General features: G+C 38.4%; 1 pseudogene; it reads right to left on the bottom strand.

Moving 5' to 3' along the window:
- Positions 1 to 101: 101 nt before the first annotated feature.
- LOC18010814 lies at positions 102 to 22,323 on the bottom strand (annotated as a pseudogene).
- Positions 22,324 to 22,849: the final 526 nt, after the last annotated feature.

The raw sequence follows: 22,849 nt of genomic DNA, 5'->3' as shown, positions 1-22,849 counted from the left end.
AATTTCAAATTTTTGTCAGTTCAATTTAGACTCATAAACCCAATTATCTTTGCAAAGAAACCTGGTTTCAATAGGAATGACATACTAATTAAAAATCAAATTCATACAAAAACTGTTCCTATGATAATGATATAAAAAACCATACAAAAGCTTTTAACACAACTCATTAAGGTCCTAGAATTTAAGTTACGATCATCCAGAACTTTTTGCAGGTTGGCATCGAAGACAAGACAAGAGGAGAGCAAAAGCGAAGTCAGGTGCCAAGCCACACCCAAATAGGGCTCTTCTACCATAAGCCATAAGACGCTTGGAACCAATGCAGAAATGAGCAACTCGCCACCTAAGCTACAGTTAAGTTGCGTAAACAACTTAAACTCCACCATCCTCCTCTTCCTCTTACTCGTCTCCACTACTTCCCTTGCCTTCACTTCATTATCCACCTCTTGGCAATAACAAGAAAGCAATAAACTCGGTATTCAATAATCGTACTCCCATCCTTCTGGTTTCCACTTCTCATACATCTCTTCTGCTCCTTTCACATCTTTGAGCTTCAACAAAGAGTTAATCACACTTAAATACGCTTCATTATTATCCCTATTTCTTGGCTCAAGATTCCATAGACCGTACTTCGCTTTCACTCCCTGTTATCTCTATGGCCTTTAGTATTAACAAGGCCTTTTCGTAAGCCTATGCCATTGCTGCATTGCATCTCTCTTCTTCACTTCAAGCTTGGTTTTATTATCATCACCAACCCATTTTCTCTTATACTTCTCCATTGTCTCTGTGAAATCCTGACCTAATTGTATCAGTTTGATTTTTTCTTTTCCCGGTTCAATTTAGTTTCTATTCTAAACCAAAATTTCTAGACAAAAACCTCATATGAAAGTCTCTTAATTCTATTTCTATGCCCTAACCTCTCTCTTTTCTCTCTTCTCCACAAGTTCTCTTTTGTCTTCTTCCTTCACCATCGCGTCTCTTCTCCATCGCCAACTCGCAGAATAAATTCCCAAAGAACCGTGAATAATCGTGCGACTATCTACCTATCAATTTAAAGCCCCACGTCTTGTCTTTCTGTGAAGACCGAGATCACCCAGATCGGAGTTCACTCTGTTGGAAATCAATCCAAAGTCCCACATCGGAAGTTTAGACCAATATGGTCTAGTATATAAGTAATGTCCAACTCTAATTAGAATGAAGCCTTTTGGGAAAGAACCCAAAAACAAATCTGTGCGGACTTTGCCACTTGGGTGCAAAATGGACAATATCATACTAATTAGAGGAGTTGGACATGGGCTTAGAAAAGGCCATTAAATGGTATCAGAGTGACTAGGTTATTTTTAAAACTTACCAAGCAGAACGAAGATCATAGGGTTTAAAACAATGGGCGACATCGTTGAAGCAAGCAAGGCGAAGGAGAGTAGTTCTTCAGCCATACAATGTCCGATGCTGACCACCACAAACTACACAGTATGGTCTATACGAATGACAATAACATTAAAGGTACACAAAGTGTGGGAAACCATCGAACCAGGGACAGCCGATGGAGAAAAAAACGATCTAGCAAAAGGGTTGCTATTTCAATCTGTACCTGAGACCCTACTCCTACAAGTCGGAAATTTTGAGACCACAAAAGAAGTATAGGGTGCGATTAAAACCAGACACATGGGAGCCGATCAAGTAAGAGAAGCTAGACTGCAGACTTTAATGTCAGAATTTGAAAGGATAAAGATGAAGGAGACCGACAAAATTGATGATTTTGCTGGAAAACTTTCTGAATTATCCACTAAGTCTGCAGCCCTAGGAGAAAGCATGGAGGAACCCAAGCTTGTTAAGAAATTCCTTAACAGCCTTCCGAGAAAAATACATACATATAATTGCTGCCCTTGAACAAGTGCTTGATCTCACCAAAACTAGTTTTGAAGACATCGTTGGAAGATTAAAAGCTTATGAAGAAAGAATTGCCAAAAAAGAAGGAGATCAAGCAGATGATCAAGGAAAACTTATGTATGCAAATTCGGATCAAGAAACACAAAACGGAGGTGCTGGTAGAGGTAGAGGTCGAGGTGGTCGCTTTTACAGTCAAGGAAGAGGCAGAGGACGCTATGGATATCAACAGAACAATTGGAACCGACAAGAGCAGGATAAATCAAAAGTGGTGTGCTACAGATGCGATAAAATAGGACACTACGCGTCGAACTGTCCTGACAGATTGCTCAAACTCCAAGCAACTCAGGAGAATGAGAGTGAAGACACACAAGAAGCAGAGAAGCTTATGATGCACGAGGTGGTGTATCTCAACGAAAGAAACATTCAACCTGATCACTCCGAAAAAGGAACAGATGGGGACAACATCTGGTACTTAGATAACGGGGCCAGTAATCATATACAGGGGATCGAACCTATTTCTCAAAGCTTGATGAGACAGTTACAGGAAAAGTACGGTTTGGCGATGACTCACGCATAGACATAAAAGGAAAAGGATCGATCCTATTTGTAACAAAGAATGGTGAAAAGAAGATATTAGCAGATTTCTATTACATTCCTGATCTAAGAAGCAACATCATCAGCCTTGGGCAAGCCACATAATCAGGCTGTGATGTTAGAATGAAAGGAGATCATCTAACATTACACGATCGAGATGGAAAATTGTTAGTAAAAGCTTTTAGATCAAGTAATCGCCTGCATAAGGTACTTATGGAAGCTGAGAGCAAAAAGTGTTTGCATCTCATGGACTTAAGCGACTCAGCAAAGTGGCACGCTCGGCTTGGTCATGTAGGAACCGAGAATATGAAAAACATGATTAAGAAGGAGCTAGTCGTTGGAATAAGGAACTTTACACCAGATAAAGAAACCTGCGAATCATGCATACTTGGAAAGCAAACAAGACATGTCTTCCCTAAAGCAACATCATATCGTGCACAAAATATACTTGAGCTGATACATGGGGATCTTTGTGGACCTATTACACCTCCCACAGCTGCACAAAACAGGTATATTTTTGTGCTGATAGATGATCACTCAAGATACATGTGGTCGATACTCTTAAAAGAAAAGAGTGAGGCATTCCCAAGATTCAAGAAGTGTAAGGCATTAATCGAACACGAGACAGGTGTTTCGATCAAGACGCTTCGAACAGATAGGGGTGGTGAATTTGTGTCTCAAGATTTTCAAAGTTTTTGCGACAAATCGGGTATAAGAAGACATCTAACAGCGCCTTACTCACCACAACAAAACGGCGTAGTGGAAAGACGAAACAGAACTCTGTTGGAGATGGCTAGGAGAATCATGAAACACATGAGGGTACCTAAATATTTATGGGGAGAAGCAGTAAGGCATGCAACCTATCTCATAAATCGAGTTGGAACAAGAACTTTGGAAGCACAAACCCCATACGAAGCATTCAGGAAAAAGAAGCCAAACATTGAGCACCTACGGATCTTTGGATGCATAGCCTACGCGAAAACAGAGTCACAACACTTAAAGAAGTTAGATGACAGATCTCGCATGTTAGTGCACTTAGGCACTGAACCAGGTTCGAAAGCTTATCGACTACTGGATCCAAAGAATCGAAAAATAATAGTTAGTCGAGACGTAATCTTCGACAAAAATAAAAGCTGGAGGTGGAATAATACAGGGGAAGAGAGTATCGATGATTCAGGGACTTTCACACTTGGTTTCCGTATTAGAAGCATCAATGAGAATATAAACGATGATGGAAATCAAGAAACAGAGGAAGTTATTTCCGATGAAAATACAGACCCTGTTCTCGCAGAAGAAACAGGTGAAGAAGATGAACAGCAACAAACGAATGAAGTCGAAGATCAAAACCAACCCACTCTGCGACGATCAACGAGACTAGGAAGACACCAGGCTATTTAAAGGATTTCGTTATGTTGGCCAAACTCGAGAGTGAACGACTCTTGTTGACCTTAGATGACGAACCATGGGATTTTAATGAAGCAAAGGAGCTGAAAGTATGGAGAGATGCATGTGAGAATGAAATCTCGTCCATTAGTAAAAACAAAACTTGGAATCTTGTCGATCTTCTTGCTGGAGTCAAGCCAATCGGTTTAAAATGGGTATTTAAGATCAAAAGAAACTCGGATGGAAGCATTAACAAATATAAGGCCAGATCAGTGGCAAAAGGATATGTTCAGAAGTTTGGAGTGGATTTTGATGAGGTTTTCGCACCAGTGGCAAGGATTGAAACAGTTCGACTTATACTTGCCTTGGCAGCTTCGCGGAATTGGGAAGTACATCACTTAAATGTCAAAACCGCTTTTCTTCATGGCGAATTAATGGAGGTTGTGTACGTTACTCAGCCTGATGGTTTCATAGCCAAGGGGAGTGAAGGCAAAGTATACAAGTTAAATAAAGTCCTGTACGGCTTAAGACAAGCACCGAGAGCTTGGAACAACAAGCTAAACACAATTCTCAAAGAACTTAAGTTTGTTAAATGTTCTAAGGAACCTTCCTTATACCGAAAACAAGAAAAGGAGATGCTTCTATTGGTAGCTGTATATGTTGACGATTTGCTTGTTACAGGTTCAAGCTTAGAACTAATTCACAAATTTAAGAGGGAGATGTCTGCAAAATTTGAGATGAGCGATTTGGGTAAACTAACCTACTATCTTGGCATCGAAGTACTTAAAGAAAAAGGGGTATTATTCTCAAGCAGGAAAGATATGCAGCTAAAATCTTGGAAGGAGCAGGAATGAATGAGTGTAATGCGGTTCATATACCAATGGATGCAGGCTTAAAACTAAGCAAATCAGAAGAAGAGAAGAATATCGATGCAACAGAGTATAGAAGGAATATCGGGTGCCTTCGATATCTTCTTCATACTCGACCAGACCTGTCTTTCAGTGTTGGTGTACTAAGCAGGTATATGCAAGCACCCAAGGAATCGCATGGAGCAGCGTTAAAACAGATATTGAGGTATTTGCGAGGAACAACCTCAATATGGCTTCAGGAACTTCTGGTGAAGTTACGGGTACGACAAGCAAGAAGGTGACTGTTAAAATTGGCAACAAATCAGCCATAGCACTCACAAAGAACCCGGTCTTTCATGGACGTAGTAAACACATACACCGAAAGTTTCAATTCATCCATGAATGTGTTGAAAACGAGTTGGTAAGAGTAGAACATGTTCCGGGACTAGACACTCGTGGAAGTTATGGCCTCATCTTTGTGATTGCTACCTTCTGGTGAAACTGCAGTCGACCGATCAGACGCGCCTTGAGAGAATGGAGAAATGGCGAAGAAAATCAGATCAGATTGGCCTTAAACTCGGTGAGAATTTTTTCCAACCCTTAGAATTAACCATATCAGCAAGAAGATTTTCTTTTGGAATTGTAGTTTGAGAATTATGGATGTTTTTCCGAGGCGCATCTGAGCAGAATGGATTTCCCAGCAGCCAACTTTGGGAGCATATTTCTGGCGATCCATAGAGTTCCAGAAGACTATCGACATACCTATAGAAAGCTCTTTATATCTTCTTTCTATATTCACCATCAGATATCCTTTTCGAGCTTACACCCGAGAGTTATCATCACTTTCATAACACGTATCAAAGCTGTCCAAAGAAGGAAAATGTGTACTCAACCATGAGAGGCCAACATGAGGGCTTGCAGCTTATCCCACTAATTCATTATTTGTTTTAGTGTGTAGATTAGTCTTCTCTTAAATTATGGCGGTTAGTTGTGTCTATAGAATATTGAATATGATGTGATGTGATGTTGTGGATAATTGGTGATGTTATGGATTAGTGATGATGTTCTAGATTATTGAAGATGATGAGTGCTTGATCTAGGTTGTTAGAAAAAGAATCAATGCTTTAAGTTAGCTGTAAGATGCTTGGTACTGCTTGAGAGTCCTGAACAGAGAGGTTCTGCTTGGTAAAAATTAATAACCTGTATTGCTTGAATTTCATCAAGTTAGGTACCCGTCACAGGCAACCCTTGTGGTGCAAAATTACTTGCTAGGACTACTGGGTGGTGCCTAAAAATTTCAATGGGTACCATCACTTGGCGGTTAAGACAATCCACAATCTGTCTGTGTGATTAATTGGTGATATATTTAACTCATCATATCACAGATGGTAGATCGTTCCGTCTACCCGAACATGAAGATTTGGATTCGATGTTGCTGTCTGCAGTGTGTTTTGCTCTTGTGTGGTAATTGATGTGTCGTGTGGTCCTCAAAAAGTTTTAAATTTATAAAACCCTAGTGTCTGCAAGTGCACAGATGTATGTTGTAGGACTTAGGGTGTCGATCCACAGGGAGGATGTCTAATCTGCAAGAAACAAAAAACTGGGAAAGTAAGCAAAGTCATAAACTCATGGGACTTTTGGGGTTTTTGAATAAGAATCCTAAACTAAACCTAATCTAATATTCACAAGAAATAAGATGCAATGTAAATGAATTGTTAAAAGAATATCTCAAGCATATCGACTCAAACTGTAGACTCTAAACTCATAGGTGGGATGTGCATGGAACTAGAATAGACATGTGTATGATTAACCAACTTTCGCCATCTTAATCAACTAATCATTCAGATCTGACAATTAAATCTCGCTCTCATGCCAGAACTAAGATCATGCATTAAATATTGAATTCGTCTGCTCACATATTCTCTACAGGTAGCTCTCGACTCCTATATCGACTATGTTCTTCTGAAGCTAGGTATGGATGATCTGATACAACACTCTCGTGGCTCTGATCGATCCTAGGCTCAGAGAATAGGTCATGAATCTACTCTCATGCAATATGAACAACTTAGAAGAGATGAGATCCAGAATATGGTCTACAAACTTAGAAATCCTAATCGATATGTATGCCTATCGAAAACTCTTCAAACAACTTGACTCTCTGGGACAAATCTACATGATGCAAGGAATGATAAAAGACATGAAAGAATGCAAAAGATGAAACAGAAAAGTTAATTAGATAGAAAGGAGAAAGAACAATGGATCAGAGGAAGAATCCCCATTTCCATCGCCTAACCCTAGAAAAACAAAGTTTGGTGGCTCAAAATCTCATCACAGGAGCACACACCGGTTTAGCGCTGCTAAGAAATGTATTCATAGGTCCTAAGGTCTTCCAGGTCTCATTTAGAGCTTCTCTAAAGAGAAATGGCGAAGTGGGCTTTGATGTTGGGCCTTGTGGCTCGTCATTAGGTCCACCGGGGGTGAATGTCTTCCAGGACAGGTACAACATAGTTTTGCCGCGGGGGAGAGTCTTCTGGTGCCGGTGAATTTGGTCAACTTGTTCTCCATGTATCTTTTGATTGCACCGTTGAATCTTCGTGATGTAAAGTGCTATGGAAAGCTGGTTGTCTCTTATTGCTTGTCTCCAAATTTGAGCTGGATCAGACGGTGAAAAAGTCTTAATTTGAGGCTGAACTTCTGACAGTCTGACTCTGAGCTGAAAAAGTGGATTTCTTCCATTTTGCTATCATTTTCCCTAAGTTTCCTAAAAAGAGCCTTGAAACTACAAATACATAGAAATCATAATAAAAGTTCCTAAAACTGATTAAAACCTTTGAAAAAGCATTTGAAATCAATGGTGAAATTAGGTACAAATACGGTGTTATCAACTCCCCTAGACTTAGGACTTTTTTGTCCTCAAACAAAACAAGATCCAATCTGAAAAAATATCATTCAACAGAAATGAGAGGGATCTCAAAAGTATCAGCAACCATACTTCTAGACCTTAATTATGGACAATACATCAATCAGATCAAGTCTAGAAAATTCTCACAAAAATACAAACATAACTAGTCCGTTAATCCGTCATGCGTAAATCCACACACTTAGAACTAACTTCCAATCAACTAGCTCTTAACATTCATTAAAAGTTTCAGTGATTCTCATCAAAAGGATATTAAACAAGGCATTCAAGGTTACGTATCAAAAGACTTTTAGTGGTAAGGTTTGATGTGTTTAGAGTTACCTTTTTCTGGGGAGACAAGACATTATGCAAAACAGCAAGAGAGGATGGAACTGTCAATGCCCCCACATTTTTCAGTCACATTCTCCTTGCTTAAAGATTTCTAATCTCCTTTCTTCAGGTTCTCCTAATAACTCCCCCAGACTTGGATTTTGTCCAGGTTGTGAATCTATAACTCCTGAGGTGAATACCTATTGCCTTGGCTCAAATGATTTCAGCTTCTAAGACTCTTTAGGCTCTTGGTTTCCTTTCCTTTCTTTCTTTTTCTCTTTTTTTGTTTTTTTTTTTAGGAAAGGGCAAACCGCCTTTTGACTTAGAATCTTAAGGAGCACGAAAATTACCTTTAAGAATGAGCTTTTAGAGACATCATGAGGCTTGCTGAGATTCCATGATACACTTCCTTCCCGATTTTATTCAGTCCTTCTGTTGAGTGACTGAAAACTATGTTGTTCCTCCCTCTCCGGCGTTTTTGCACATATCTGTCAATATAGACTTAAAAGAGAGTGTATGAGGTTTGAACATGAAGGTTTGGGCCGGGGGTTAGGTACCAGCTAAAGATGAACTGGCCATCTAGGACAACAAAGAATGGTAACAATAAGGTAAAGATGTCTTAGATGTATATCATGATTCCTTCTTAAAACCATTGATGAGAAAATTAGATGTCAATATTATGTCCAAGTAAAATGAGCTAGTATATCCTGTTAGAAAAGATCTCCATGAATAGAAGTCCTCTGGTGGGATTTCGTAGTGTAAGTACTCTAGCTACCGCCTAGTCTAGTACTAAACCTTGAAAGAGCTTTTTACGAATAATTGGTGTAGAAGCAAACAAGTTGGTTATCATCATTGATTTTGTCATTATTCCCTCTAAATGTATTTGACCTTTGAAAACACTTTTTGAAACTCCAAAAACTTTTTAAAAGTTTTAAGAAAAACCGAAAAAATTAAAAAATTTTAAAGAAAAATGCAGAATGCAAAGGTTCATGCAAGAAAGATGGTTAGAAAGGGATGAAATCCTCCCCCAGACTTAAATCACACTGCCCCCAGTGTGAAATAAATCAGGAAAGGATGAGAAATAGAGTATGTAAAAATTTAAAAAGATGAGGGAAAAGAAAACTTACCTGGTGTTGGTGATGGATTGCGAGGTGGTTGTGGAGGTGGTAGGATGTTGAATGGTGGATGGTGGATGATGTAGAGTGGTGCTTGATCAAACTTGAATTGATTTGAATCAAGGTAGAGGTGGAAGTGGCCAAGTGGCCGGATTGATGCTGGCCGCAGGTCAGGATGTCGCGGCCGCAGTAGGACGCTTGCTGGCCGCGGGCCAAGTCGTCGTGGCCGCGGCAAAAACTCATTTGGCCGCGGCTGAAGGCTCCTCGGCTGCGGTCAGCTCATTTTTTATTTTAATTTATTTATGATGCACACTAAGACCTGTCTAAAATAAGAAAAACAAAACTTAAATAAAAAATTTAAACAAAAATAAATAAGTACATAAATGGATTGTCTCCCATCAAGCGCTTTGGTTTACAGTCCTTAGCTAGACTTTGCAAAGGAAAAGACTTAGTTCAAATAGGATCTTGTCCTAAGACAAGTCCTTTTCTAAGTCCTCTTGTTCTGTCTTGCAGGTTCTTCATCACTCCTGAGTTCTTCTAGTTCAAATGTCTGAGCTTTATGATTTCCTCTTTAACTCTTTAGTGGTGTAGCTTCATAGAAGATGTCCTTGTCGATATTTGCAAAAGAAACTCTCCGGTTGGGCCAATCCATGATGGCTCCAGCAGTTGCTAAGAAAGGTCTTCACTATGTATAGATTGACAGGTGCTATGCAATCTCCAATCCTTAGATGAATATCTCGGGCTATCCCTCTTGGTGTTGCACTTGAATCATCTGCTAAGCTAATCTTTGTCCTGGTACTTGAAATGTGCTTAATGCCAAGTCTCAAAGCAGTAGCTTTGGACATCATGTTAATGCAAGCTCCAGAATCACAAAGAATATTGAGGAATCTTTCAACTTTAATGTCACAAGAGATTAGAAATTGACCTTTGTCTTGAACTTTGTGCAGAGTTTGAACTTGTCTTTCCTGTTGATGATCTGGTGCTTCAAATGCAGAATAAGAATCACAATAGAACTTTTCTTCATCAAAATTGATGACTGAATCTATGTATGGCATTTCAATCCTCTTAGCTGATTCATCCTCCACATCTATGACATCTGGTTCACTTTCTGTGATCATCATGCATGGGATGTGAGAGTGATGTTCATCAGGGTCTTTAGGCACTTGGCGTTGCGAGCATGGGGATGAAGGCCGGACTTCCGCGGGTGAAGGCGTTGCACCCGCAGCCAAGTGTCTTTCCGCCGCGGGTGAAGTTCTCTTGACCGCGGTGGGGATCTCCGAGGGCTGCTCATCAGCTGCTCCTTTCTCTTGCTCATCCAGGATGTCCTCAGGGCTATTCTGGGTGTCCATTGTAGGATATCCTGCATCAGAATTGGTTGATCCTCCTTCTTTTGGCTGACCATGAACAAGATAATCCTTCTTATGATTCTCAAAGATCTTCTTCACCACAAGGTTTGTGTCTCCTTGGCACTTAGAGAGATGTTTTATGTCAGAACTGGTTTCCCTGCTCTTTTGCTCAAGCTTGCTTAGGCAAAATTCAATCTCTTGAAGTTCACCATCTGTTCTTCCTCTGTACCATGAAGCAATTTCATTAGCCTCCTTGATATCTAACTTGGCAGCCTTGGCATCAATGGATCCTTGAAGGATATAATACTTCTGTCTTGGCTGCTCTTTCTCAAAAGCTTCTATCTTCCTTTTTAGGACAGAAATCTTTTTAGAGTGCAGATCTTCTAGCGATTTCACAAGGTGGGTGAAATCATCGATCCTCTTGTACAAGGTAGCTTCCGTAACAACTTGGAAGTCAAGGTATTGATTCAGCATAGCTTCTAATCAATTCAGTTGGAGCCTAAATTGATCAGTCTCAGCGTTCTGGTGCAGAATCTGATGAGGTAAGGGATGAGATGGTCGACGGTTCACCAGGTGTGGCGAATAGGGCTCATCTCGGTGGTGTGGAGTTCGCGAGTCTTCATGGTGGTTGTTCGGATGATTTGGTCGAACATGATGATCGGAATCACGCCTGGATGCTGGTTCACATGTGCAGGGAGCTTCACACAGGTTGCAAAACCTTTGCTCGCGATTAGAGTTTCTTCTCGGATAATCCATGCTTCAAGGATTCTGAAATTAGGGCAAACAGAAGAAAGAATAAGCACAAAAAGAAAAAAGTTAGGGTGTTTATGATTTTGGGTTACTTCCTATGATCTTTTGGCAGAAACTCGACATATATATAGTCTTAGCGGCTTCAACCTCCCAGGTTTAGACCTCCAGTGACTAAAAACCGCCCCGGCAACGGCGCCAAAAACTTTAACAAGCCTGTTGGTCCTCAAAAAGTTTTAAATTTATAAAACCCTAATATTTGCAAGTGCACATATGTACGTTGTAGGACTTAGGGTGTCGATCCACATGGAGGATGTCTAATCTGCAAGAAACAACACACTAGGAAAGTAAGCAAAGTCATAAACTCATGGGATTTTTGGGGTTTTTGGTTAAGAATCCTAAACTAAACCTAATCTAATATTCACAAGAAATAAGTTGCAATGCAAATGAATTGTTAAAAGAATATCTCAAGCATATCGACTCAAACTATAGACTCTAAACTCAAAGGTGGTGATTTGAACTTCTCCGGTATACTCTAATCGATGTCAAAGCATTTCCAATTAGCCTTTGTACGATATATCTTCATCTGTTTCTGGGATCTGCATGGAACTAGAATAGACATGTGTATGATTAACCAACTCCCGCCATCTTAATACACTAATCACTCAGATCTGACAATTAAATCTCGATCTCATGCCAGAACTAAGATCATGCATTAAATATTGAATTTGTCTGCTCACATCTTCTCTACAGGTAGCTCTCGACTCCTATAGCGACTATGTTCTTCTGAAGCTAGGTATGGATGATGTGATACAGCACTCTCGTGGCTCTGATCGATCCTAGGCTCAGAGAATAGGTCATGAATCTACTCTCATGCAATATGAACAACTTAGAAGAGATGAGATCTAGAATATGGTCTAGAAACTTAGAAATCTTAATCGATATGTATGCCTATCGAAAACTCTTCAAACAACTTGACTATCTGGGACAAATCTACATGATGCAAGGAATGATAAAAGACATGAAAGAATGCAAAAGATGGAACAGAAAAGTTAATTAGATAGAAAGGAGAAAGAACAATGGATCAGCGGAAGAATCCCCATTTCCATCGCCTAACCCTAGAAAAACAAAGTTTGGTGGCTCAAAATCTCATCACAGGAGCACACACCCGTTTAGCGCAACTAAGAAATGTATTTATAGGTCCTAAGGTCTTCCAGGTCTCATTTAGGGCTTTTCTGAAAAGAAATGGCGAAGTGGGCTTTGATGTTGGGCCTTGTGGTTCGTCATTAGGTCCACCGGGGTGAATGTCTTCCAGGATAGGTAAAACATAGTTTTGCCGCGGGTGAGAGTCTTCTGGTGCTAGTGAATTTGGTCAACTTGTTCTCTATGTATCTTTTGATTGCACCGTTGGATCTTCATGTTGTAAAGTGCTATGGAAAGCTGGTTTTCTCCTATTGCTTGTCTCCAAATTTGAGCTGGATTAGACGGTGAGAAAGTCTTAATTTGAGGCTGAACCTCTGACGGTCTAACTCTGAGATGGAAAAAGTGGATTTCTTCCATTTTGCCATCATTTTCCCTAAGTTTCCTGAAAAGAGCCTTGAAACTACAAATACATAGAAATCATAATAAAAGTTCCCAAAACTGATTAAAACCTTTGAAAAAGCATTTGAAATCAATGGCGAAAGTGGGTACAAATACGGTGTTATCACCTAGCTAAAACTTTTAGAACTCGAATCACGAACATATGAATACACCACTGTCGTGATCATAACCAACTATCTCTCTCAACCCTGACCAGTAGGTGTCCACTATGGCCCTGGAAAAGAGAAGATGCAGTAAGCTTAAGACTCATCAATATTCACAGCTCTCCCATTGGTAGGTTTCTACTCCTATGGTCGATCTGCTCTTCTCGAACTAGATCTGGCATCGAATAAAAACTTTCGTAAAACCCAAAACCGGGATCAGATTGTAGTTCATGACGCTACTCCCATGCATTATAAATAAGTTTAGAAGATAAATTTCTAGGATTCGGCTTCAATAGCTAATGGAATCCTCATCAAACATATATAAACCCCATCGAAAATCCCTTAACCCAACAACAAAACTACTCAGACATGATGAACGAAATCAAAATCATAGTATTAAAAAGTAGAGCAGAAATCGAAAATAACAGAGAAACAAAAAGGGTTCAAGAGATAGATCTCTCTCCCTAAACCTAAAACAAGAGCTTAAAGTTGTATCTTTTCTAAAGTATTTCGTCTCTCTCTAAAAACGACCTAAATGATAAGTATTTTTAGTTTCCAATGCTCCATGGTCTCTTAGGGTTCTGGAATTGAGGCTGAGAAAATGACTTGGCTTTAAAAATGGGCCTTCTAAATCGGAGATAGCTGGCCGCGGTCGGACAGGACGTAGCCGCGGGTGGAAATGCTTGCCTGCTGGTTTACAGGACATCTTGTTCTTCGCGTAACTTTTGATTGAACCGTTGGATTGCCAAGCTGTAAAGTGTGCTGGAAAGCTGATAGTTCCATCTTTGAGGTCTCCAAATTTGATCTGGATCAGACTGTGAGAAGGTCTTCATTTTAGGGTGAACTTCTGACAGTTTGGCTCTGAGCTAAAATCTGGTATTCTATCCATTTTGTTAAGCTTTTCCCTAGATTTCCTGAAAAGAGTCTTGGAACTAAAAATATTATAAAAACATAATAAAACACTTAAAAGCAATAAAAAAACATAGAAAAAGTGTTTCAAAACAATCCATAAAAGTGATCAAAATATGGTATTATCAGTAATTTAAGTGATTGATGCTTGAATAACTTAAATAAAGTGGAACAGGGCTTGACATGCCTTGTTAGCATGATGTGTGTTTTCCATGTCTTGTTAGCATGATATGTGTTTTTCATGTCTCGTTAGCATGATGATGAGTCTGCTATGGCTTGTACCATGATGAATGTGAATTGACGGAAAATACTTAATAAAAATGTTGATTGTTTTTCTGTTAATTTTACTTTATTAGTTTAGTTCTATAAGAATGAGTCCTGCTTGCTCTTGTTTTAGGATTAGACTTTCTTAATCTCTATTTCATATCATGTTGGAAGTGATAATGGGTCTCTTAAAGTTTACCTCACTGAGTAATTTAATTATTCATCCCTCCTTTTCTTTTTCAGGTTAACACTAGATCAAATGTCTAATGTTGTTGTTGCTACACATGCGTTTTTTTGGTCCTGAAATTCATGTCGCTCACCATAGAACAACCTATTGGCTAACAGAATGGGGTTAAAAAATCGACCTAACATGCGTGATTTCTGGTTATCTCAACAGATCTAGGATAGGGATGTTACAAAGTGGTATCAGAGCTCAGGAAGATCTCCTAGTTTTGTCTTAGAAGGTCGCACCCACGGTTTTGACGTTTTTCAAAAAAAAATGTTTTTAAAATTTTTTTTATGATTTTAAAAAAAAAGAAATGGACCATCTTGGCAATCTCAAAACTGGAACAACATGTTAGTCAGGATGTAGTTAGAAAATTTTGCTTTCTTAATTTTATCTTTTCCTTCTTTTCCAATTTCAGGATGTAGTTGACAGCCCGCAAGAGGAACCCTCCAATTGTAGTGGCTGAGTGCAGGAAACGAAAAAGACAAGAGCTTAAAATGTTGAACTCCAAGACTTCGGAACCAGATGTGATTGAGATTAGCTACAAGCAAAAGTCTTTCTCAGCTCCATGTCGCAAGATGCCTTCCCTCTCGGTGTACTCGCGATCTGCAAGGAAGATGACCCATCAAGAACTATTTGTAGAGCATGGAAGATGCTGCCTGTGCAAGATGGCAACGTCCCCTCCGCCGAAGATGATTTATGCGTGAAACAAAGCCTTAGCAGGATAAATCTAAAGCGATGGTGAGTCACTTGAAGAGTATCAGCAGAACTTTCAAGGCCAGGGAAAACTATGAGCACGAGTATGGTGAAGCTGAGCTTGTCAGTCACTACATCAAGGGTTGCAAGCTCGAATGGCAGAGATGAGACTAGATAAATCTGATAATGGGCCTGCCATCTGTATCTGGCAGAGCAAAAGTATCTAGTCTCATCTCTGACATTCGAGCTCGCAACTCTAGGTGAAGACCCATGAAGAAGTGAATGACAAGCTCAGCTTCACCATACTCATGTTCATAGTTTTCCCTGGCCTTGAAAAAGTTCTGCTGATACTTTTCGAGTGACTCACCATCGCGTTGGATCCATCCTGCTAAGACTCTGTTTCGTGCCTAAGTCATCTTCGGCGGTGGGGGCGTTGCCTTGTTGAACTGGCAGCATCTTCCATGCTTTACAAACAAGTCATTATGGGTCATCTTCCTTGCAGATCGCGACTACACCGGGAGGGAGGACATCTTGCGACTTGGAGCTGAGAAGGACTTCCGCTTGTAGCTCATCTCAATCACTTCTGGTTCCGGACTCTTGGAGTTCAACATTTCAAGCTCATGTCTTCTTCGTTTCCTCCACTCAGTCATTGCAATTGGAGGAACCCTCTTGCGGGCCCGTCAACTTGGTATGGTTGAAGTTTTGAAAAAAAAAAAGGAAAAGAGACAATCAAGAAAATGGAAAAAAAAGAGACAATTAAGAAAGCAAAATTTTTTAACTACACTCTGTCTAACATGTTGTTGCTACTAGTTTTGAAATCGCCAAGATGGTCCCTTTCCTTTTTTTTTTTAAATCGTAAATAAATTTTGAAAACAATTTGTTTTTGAAAACCTACAAAACCGTGGGCGCGACCTTCTAAGACAAAACTAGGAGATCTCCCTCAGCTCTGATACCACTTTGTAACATCCATATATTGGATCTCCTGAGATAAACAGAAATCGGTCATCTTAGGTCGATGGTCTAACCTCATTCGGTTAGCCACCATGTTTTTCCAAGGTGAACGACACGAATGCCATGGCCGAAAACGCCTGTGTAGCAACAACATTAAACATTAGATCTAGTGCTAACTTGAAAAGAAAAAGAAGGGGTGAGTAATTGAATTACCCAGTGAGGTAAACCTTAAGAGGCCCATTATTACTTCCAATATGATATGAAATAGATATTAAAAAAGTGTAATCTTAAAATAAACTCAAGTAGGACTTATTCCTATAGAACTAAACTGAATAAAAAATAACAGGAAAGCAATCAATAGTTTTATCAAGTCTTTTCCGATAGTTCACATTCATCATGATACTAGCCATGGCAGACTCATCATCATGCTAACGAGGCATAGAAAATATACATCATGCTAACAAGGCATGGAAAACCCACATCATGCTTACGAGTCACTGTAAACAATGTTTCTACTTTATTTAAGTTATTCAATCATCAATCACTTTAATTACCAAACAAGAGCAAAACGCTCTGCAGAGGATGACATCTGAATCCAAATCTCCATGTCCGGATAGACGGAAAGGACTGCCATATGTGATATGATGAGTTAAACATATCACCAATTAGTCGCACATACAGATTGCAGATCGCCTTAACCGCCAAGAGATGATCACCATTGGCCTATTTTAGACACCACCCAGTAGCCCCAGCAAGTAGTTTCACATCACATGGATTCTCTGTGACGGGTACCTAACTCGATATATTTCAAACAATGCAGGTTATTAATTTCTACGAAGCAGGACCTCTATGTTCAGGACTTTCAAGAAGGACCAAGCATCTTACAGCTAACATAAAGCATCAATTCTTTACAACCTAGCTAAAGCACTCATCATCATCAATAATCTACAACATCATCACTAATCCATAACATCACCAATTATCCACAACATCAAATCACATCATATTCAATAGACACAACTAACAGCCATGGTTTAAAAGAAGACTAGTCTACATATTAAAACACATAATGAAGGAGTGGGATAAGCTGCAAGCCCTCAGCTTGGCTTCTCATGGTTGAATACACCCTTTCCTTTTTTCGACAGTTTCAATACGTGATACGAAAGTAATTATAACTCTCGGGTGGAAGCTCGGAAAGGATATCTGAAGGTGAATATAGAAAGAAGATTCGAAGAGCTTTCTAGAGGTATGTAGATCATCTTCTGGAACTCTATGGATCGCCGGTAATACGCTCCCAAAGTTGGATGCTCGGAAAAACATCCATAATTCTCAAACCAAAATTACAAAAGAGAATCCACTTACTGATATGGATAATTCTAAAGTTCAGGAACATGATCACCGAGTTTGGGGTCAATCCGATCTGATTTGCTTCGTTTTTCCTCCATTCTCTCAAGGCCCATCTGCTCGGTCAACTGCAGTTTCGCCAAAAGGTAGCAGTCACGAATATGAGGTCATAAATTCCACATGGGAACTCTGATCTCGATGATCTTGGTCTTCACAGAAAGATAAGACAAAGATCGTTAATTTGAAAGGTAGATAGTTGCAAGGTTTTTCACGGTTCGTCGGGAATTTAGTCTGCAAGTAGGCAATAGGGAAGAGACGCGATGTTGAAGGAAGATGAGACGAGAGAGCTCGTGGAGAAGAGAGAAAATAGAGAGGCTAGGGTTTAGAAATAGAATTAAAAACATTTTTATATGAGGTTTTTTTCTAGGAGTTTTGGTTTAGAAAAGAAATTAAATTGAACCGGGAAAAGAAAAACAATTAAACCAATCCAATTAGGTCAGGATTTCACAACCGATCCAATTAAATCAAACTGATCCAATCAAACTGGCTATCCGGACAGAAGACTTGGATTCAAGTGTCATTCTCTGCAGAATGTTTTTCTCTTGTGTGGTAATGAAAGTGATTGATGCTTGAATCTTGTATATAAAACTTGTCCAACTTTCTCCAACTGCTTGTCACATCAACACTGGAGAAAGCGCCACCTGTCCATTTAAAATCTTAATAAAATAAACAATTAATCACATTTAAAGAAAAAGCATTAAAGAATATTAATAAATATTAATATGTATAACAAATGTATTTAAATAAATAAATTCAAATTTATTTTAAATATATCAAAACTTATAAATATTATATAATATAAGACTTTTTGAAATACATTATTCCATTTCCTCTTTCCAAGTGATTTAAACTACATTTTCAAACTAAAAGTATAACTAAATTTTGATGAAAGTTAAAAAAATTATCAACTGAATAAGTTAAAAAGTTTTAAATAATCTTATATAAAACTCTAACTAATAAAATTATAACACACAAAAAATATTCAATAAATGATTAAAATTATTAAAAAATAATAGTAAAAAAAAGTGGATACATAAAAATGTCATACAAAGTTTTTTAGTAATTTTTAAAAAGATGTAATCAATAAAATATATATAACCAAAAAAACTCAAAATGGTAAATTTTTCTATGAGCTATTACGTTTTTATATAAAAATTAAAATAGTAGATCTTTAGTCCCTCATTACCGTAGGAGAAAAATTGGATTATTTGGTACAACCGGTATGGAAGAGATTACAAATAATTTATCATCTAGAAGAAATCGGAAAATATAAATATTTTAAACGAAAAAAACATTGATGGTAAAAATAAAATTCAATTCAAATTCTAAAAATGTATTATTTAAAATATAAATTAAAACAAGATTCGCGCATATGCGCGGGTTCTCTCCTAATAACTTAAATAAAGTGGAAACGGTGCTTGTCATGCCTCATTAGCATGATGTGCGTTTTTCATGCCTCGTTACCATGATGTTTGTTTTCCATGCCTCGTTAGCATTATGTGCGTTTTCCATGCCTTGTTAGCATGATGATGAGTCTTCCATGGCTAGTACCATGATGAATGTGAATTGACAGAAAATACTTAATAAAACTATTGATTGCTTTTCTGTTATTCTTACCCAGTTTAGTTATATAGGAATGAGTCCTGCTTGAGTTTGTTTTATGATTAGACTTTCTTAATCTCTATTTCATATCATGTTGGAAGTGATAATGGGTCTCATAAGGTTCACCTTACTGGATAATTCAATTACTCACCCCTTCTTTTCCCTTTCAGGTCAGCACTAGATATAATGTCTAATGTTGTTGTTGCTACACGGGTCTTTTTGGTCCTGGCATTCCTATCGCTTACTATGGAACAACCTAGTGGCTAATCGAATGGGGTTAGATCATCGATCTAATATTCCTGTTTTCTGGTTATCTCAGGAGACCCAGGATAGGGATGTTACAGTCTCTACGTCTGTTACATCAGCGTAGACTCTCAAGATGTTGTTTATCATGGGACTATCTGGCTCTATGTTTTTCTCCTTCATCTCACGTAGAAGCTCCTGGACCTTACTTGGTTTTCTTACCTCAGTGTAGAGAGATATCATCGAGTTGAATGGGGAGAGTCTTAAGAGGAACCCTAGCTCTCTCATCTTCTTGAAAATGGCTTCAGCTTTCACTAGAGTTGTCTCAGATTTTGTGTACGAGGTCAAGAGTAGCGTAGGCAGAGTAACCTTTCATGTTATCAGGGATGATGATTTTTAAAAACTTCTCTGCTTCTTCCAAACCCAACACATTTTCAGTCAAACGAAGCTGTGCGACATAATCTTTAGGAAAAACATTAAAAACCCATTTTTCACCGATCCATTATGACGCCTCGAGTGCTTTAGAGAACTGATTAGAGTCACTGAGTTTCTTGATGAGAAATCAGAAGGCTTCACTTCATTCCCCTTTTTACCCATTTTTTCAAGCAATGGAGTTATGCAACGAATTCTCCATCCCTCGTAGTCTGTTTTTATCAGCTGATCTGCCTTGTACGCCATTCTTGTTTTTACAGTAAGCAGACACCGACATGTTTGGGATTCGGATATCAAACTCAAGTCCAGAACAAGCCCACTCACTGTAGTATATCTTCTTTGCTTCTTTTATATTATCAAGCTTCAAGAAAGAACTAATCAAATCTCTAAACTCTTCATTGTATTTCTTTATTGTGTAAACATCTTCTTTCTCTCATGCTTCACCCTACAGCCTCATGAGTTCCTCATAGCTTTTTTGATTCACTCGCGTTCTCTATTCTACGAAGCATCTTTCTCGCTTTCTCCTTTGCACTGGCTCTTAAATAAGCCTTTGCGATTTCAAAAGCAATGGGCCACTCAAGTACTCTGATCTCTTCCCATTAAGCAAGAAACTTTTCCGTTTTAGTCACTTCAGTTACAGCAGGGTATACTCTCAAGGCTTTGTTCGCTGTGAAACTATCGAGCTCGATGTTGATTTCTTTCATCTCTAGGAGAATCTCATCGACCTTTTCTCTGTTTCCAAAAGGGCTGTAGAGTGGCGTCATCAAGCTGTATGGTTTAGGTCTTAAGCGCAAACCTAGCTTTCTCATTTTCTTGAAAGTAGACTCTGCTTTACCAAGATCGGTTTTCTCCGACCGTCTTTCGTAGCTGGTTAACAAGGAGGTGTATATAGATTCGTTTCTTAGATTGATTCTCTGGGATGCTCTCGAAGAAATTTTCTGCTTCTTCAAACCCTAATACGTTCTCAATAATATGATACCGTGCTGTGAATTCTTCAGGGATGAGATTGCAGATCCTTTGTTCAATCATCTAGTCTGATGCCTCTAGGGTTGGAGCTTTTTGATAACACCGGATTTTAACATTTTTATGGATCATTTTAACATCTTATGCATGTGTTTTAACTCTTTTTTCAATGGTTTTAAAGTGACTTCTATGTTTTAGAGTTTTAAGAGAGTTTTCAGGAAACTTGGAGCAAAAGAGTGCATTTTGGAGCAAAAGAACAATTTCGGAAAAATGCAGACTACCAGAAATATGGCAAGCGATGAAAACTTTGTGACTGTCTGATCATCCCTAAAATTTGAGACAACATAGAGGAGACAACTAGTTTTCTAATTCAATTGGTTTGGAGACAATACAACGGTTAGATCTTCAGATATTCTTGATGCACTAAAGACAGAAAATGCAGTCTCGAAGGAGAGCATAAGCCGCGACCACGGCCAGACCATGAGTCCCCACGGTCAGGACCACCATGATCGCGGCCAGACGTCATTGAAGTCCCATGATGACCTAATTCAAGCCCAAGTTAAGCCCACCACTTATTCTTCAAACCTTAGATGTTCCCGACGAATTAGAAGGCTATATATACTCGTTTTAGCTCATTCTAAAGACCAAGCCATGGAGAGAGATGAGTGAGGAGAGCTGCACACCTTCAGAGTTGCTGTCTTTGGGAGAAGGAGTCGCCGAAAGGAGCTGTCATCGACCTTCATCTTTATCCGTGTTCTTCATTCTTTACCTTTCTCTTATTTAATTTTCAGCAAACTACAATACTTTTATGATATTCTTATACACTATGATTACGTAATTTCTTTTTTTAGGTTTTAAAGGATTTTTTAAAGGGAATTCATGGATTGATTACTAGTTGGTTAGATTAGGTTTTATCTTTAGAGTTTTTGTCCAAATTTGTGTTTCGTGTATGTGGCTTCGATCGACCATCTAGCTACTGCGATTATGTTGATTTACTCACCGAAAGTGTTGTTGAATCGACTAACCTTATTAAGATAAGCAAATTCTCTTAGATGACGTGAGTCGATATAAAGCGTTTTGTGAAGTTATCGAACTAATTGTATAGACACTTAGAGAACGAATGGGAGTTTAGTAAATCTGAGTGGATGGATTTGCAATTAATACTACGTGGGTAGTTTAGTCTTAGTTTGATTTCAAGAAAATATCTATAGAAAAATCTATGTTTAATTAATATGTTAGTTAGTCTATGACTCCCAGCGAATTTCCTAACGCCCAACACCTTCTCGTATTGATTTGATCTCAGTATTTACTTGTTTTGAAGTATATTATTTGTTATTTTCGTCACTATTCACAACCTCCAAACAAATACCCATATTTTCATCTTGACTCAATTCTCATTTCAAGTAAATTCGTAGTGCAGTTATTTAGTCTTCAGTGGATCGACCCCTAAGTACTACAATGCACATCTGTGCACTTGCAGAAAACTCGGTTTAAAACCTGAGTATATCACTTTTCGACGATACCTCTCACCAACGAAGGATTCAATTGATTCCCTTGTTGTTGTCGTCGCCATTGATCAAGTGCCGGGGCTGATTCTTGTGTATCGTCGTTTCGATTTGACTCTGTAGAGTTTGGTTCCTTGCCGGTGAAGATTGCATTTTGGAGGAGAGGAATCGTGTTTTGCTACTGTAAGTGAGAACACACCGCACATGTTGCTCAAGGTTCAACATCATGCTCATGTTAACGACGAAAACTAGGGTTTTGTGTTTTCTTTTTGTTGGCAGGGTTTTTTCAACTTTGTTTTGTGTATTATATATGGAGTTTGTTGAATGTCTTAATTGAATATCTTAGTTGAATTTTTTTTTAAAATATAACTTTTTATTTTTTCAGTTATTAAATAATCACTTTAGGTGGATTATTAAATTTGTTTGAAATAATAAACCAAAAGTCTCTTATTAATAAAGAATAATGTATCAAAATTGCTAACTTATCTGATCGTGACATGTATCAAATTAAACGATCAAATTTTGACATGTGTAAAACAAAATTATAATTAGATTTTAACATATAATATTAACAACTTTTCTTCTTCTTTTTCTTCATGGTTTTATTGTTTTCTTTCTTCTCCTTATTCATTGCATTTGTGTCCTTCGTCTTTTTCGACATCTTATTTTTCTAATTTTTCTTATTCTTTTCCTCATCTTATTGTACTTTGTCTTATTCTTCCTCTTTTCCAAATTCTTCATCTTCTTCTTCTTAAACGTC

Source organism: Eutrema salsugineum, unplaced genomic scaffold, assembly GCF_000478725.1.
Source record: "Eutrema salsugineum unplaced genomic scaffold, Eutsalg1_0 scaffold_7, whole genome shotgun sequence".
Taxonomy (NCBI): domain Eukaryota; kingdom Viridiplantae; phylum Streptophyta; class Magnoliopsida; order Brassicales; family Brassicaceae; genus Eutrema; species Eutrema salsugineum.
This window is presented reverse-complemented; position numbering and strand designations above follow the sequence as displayed.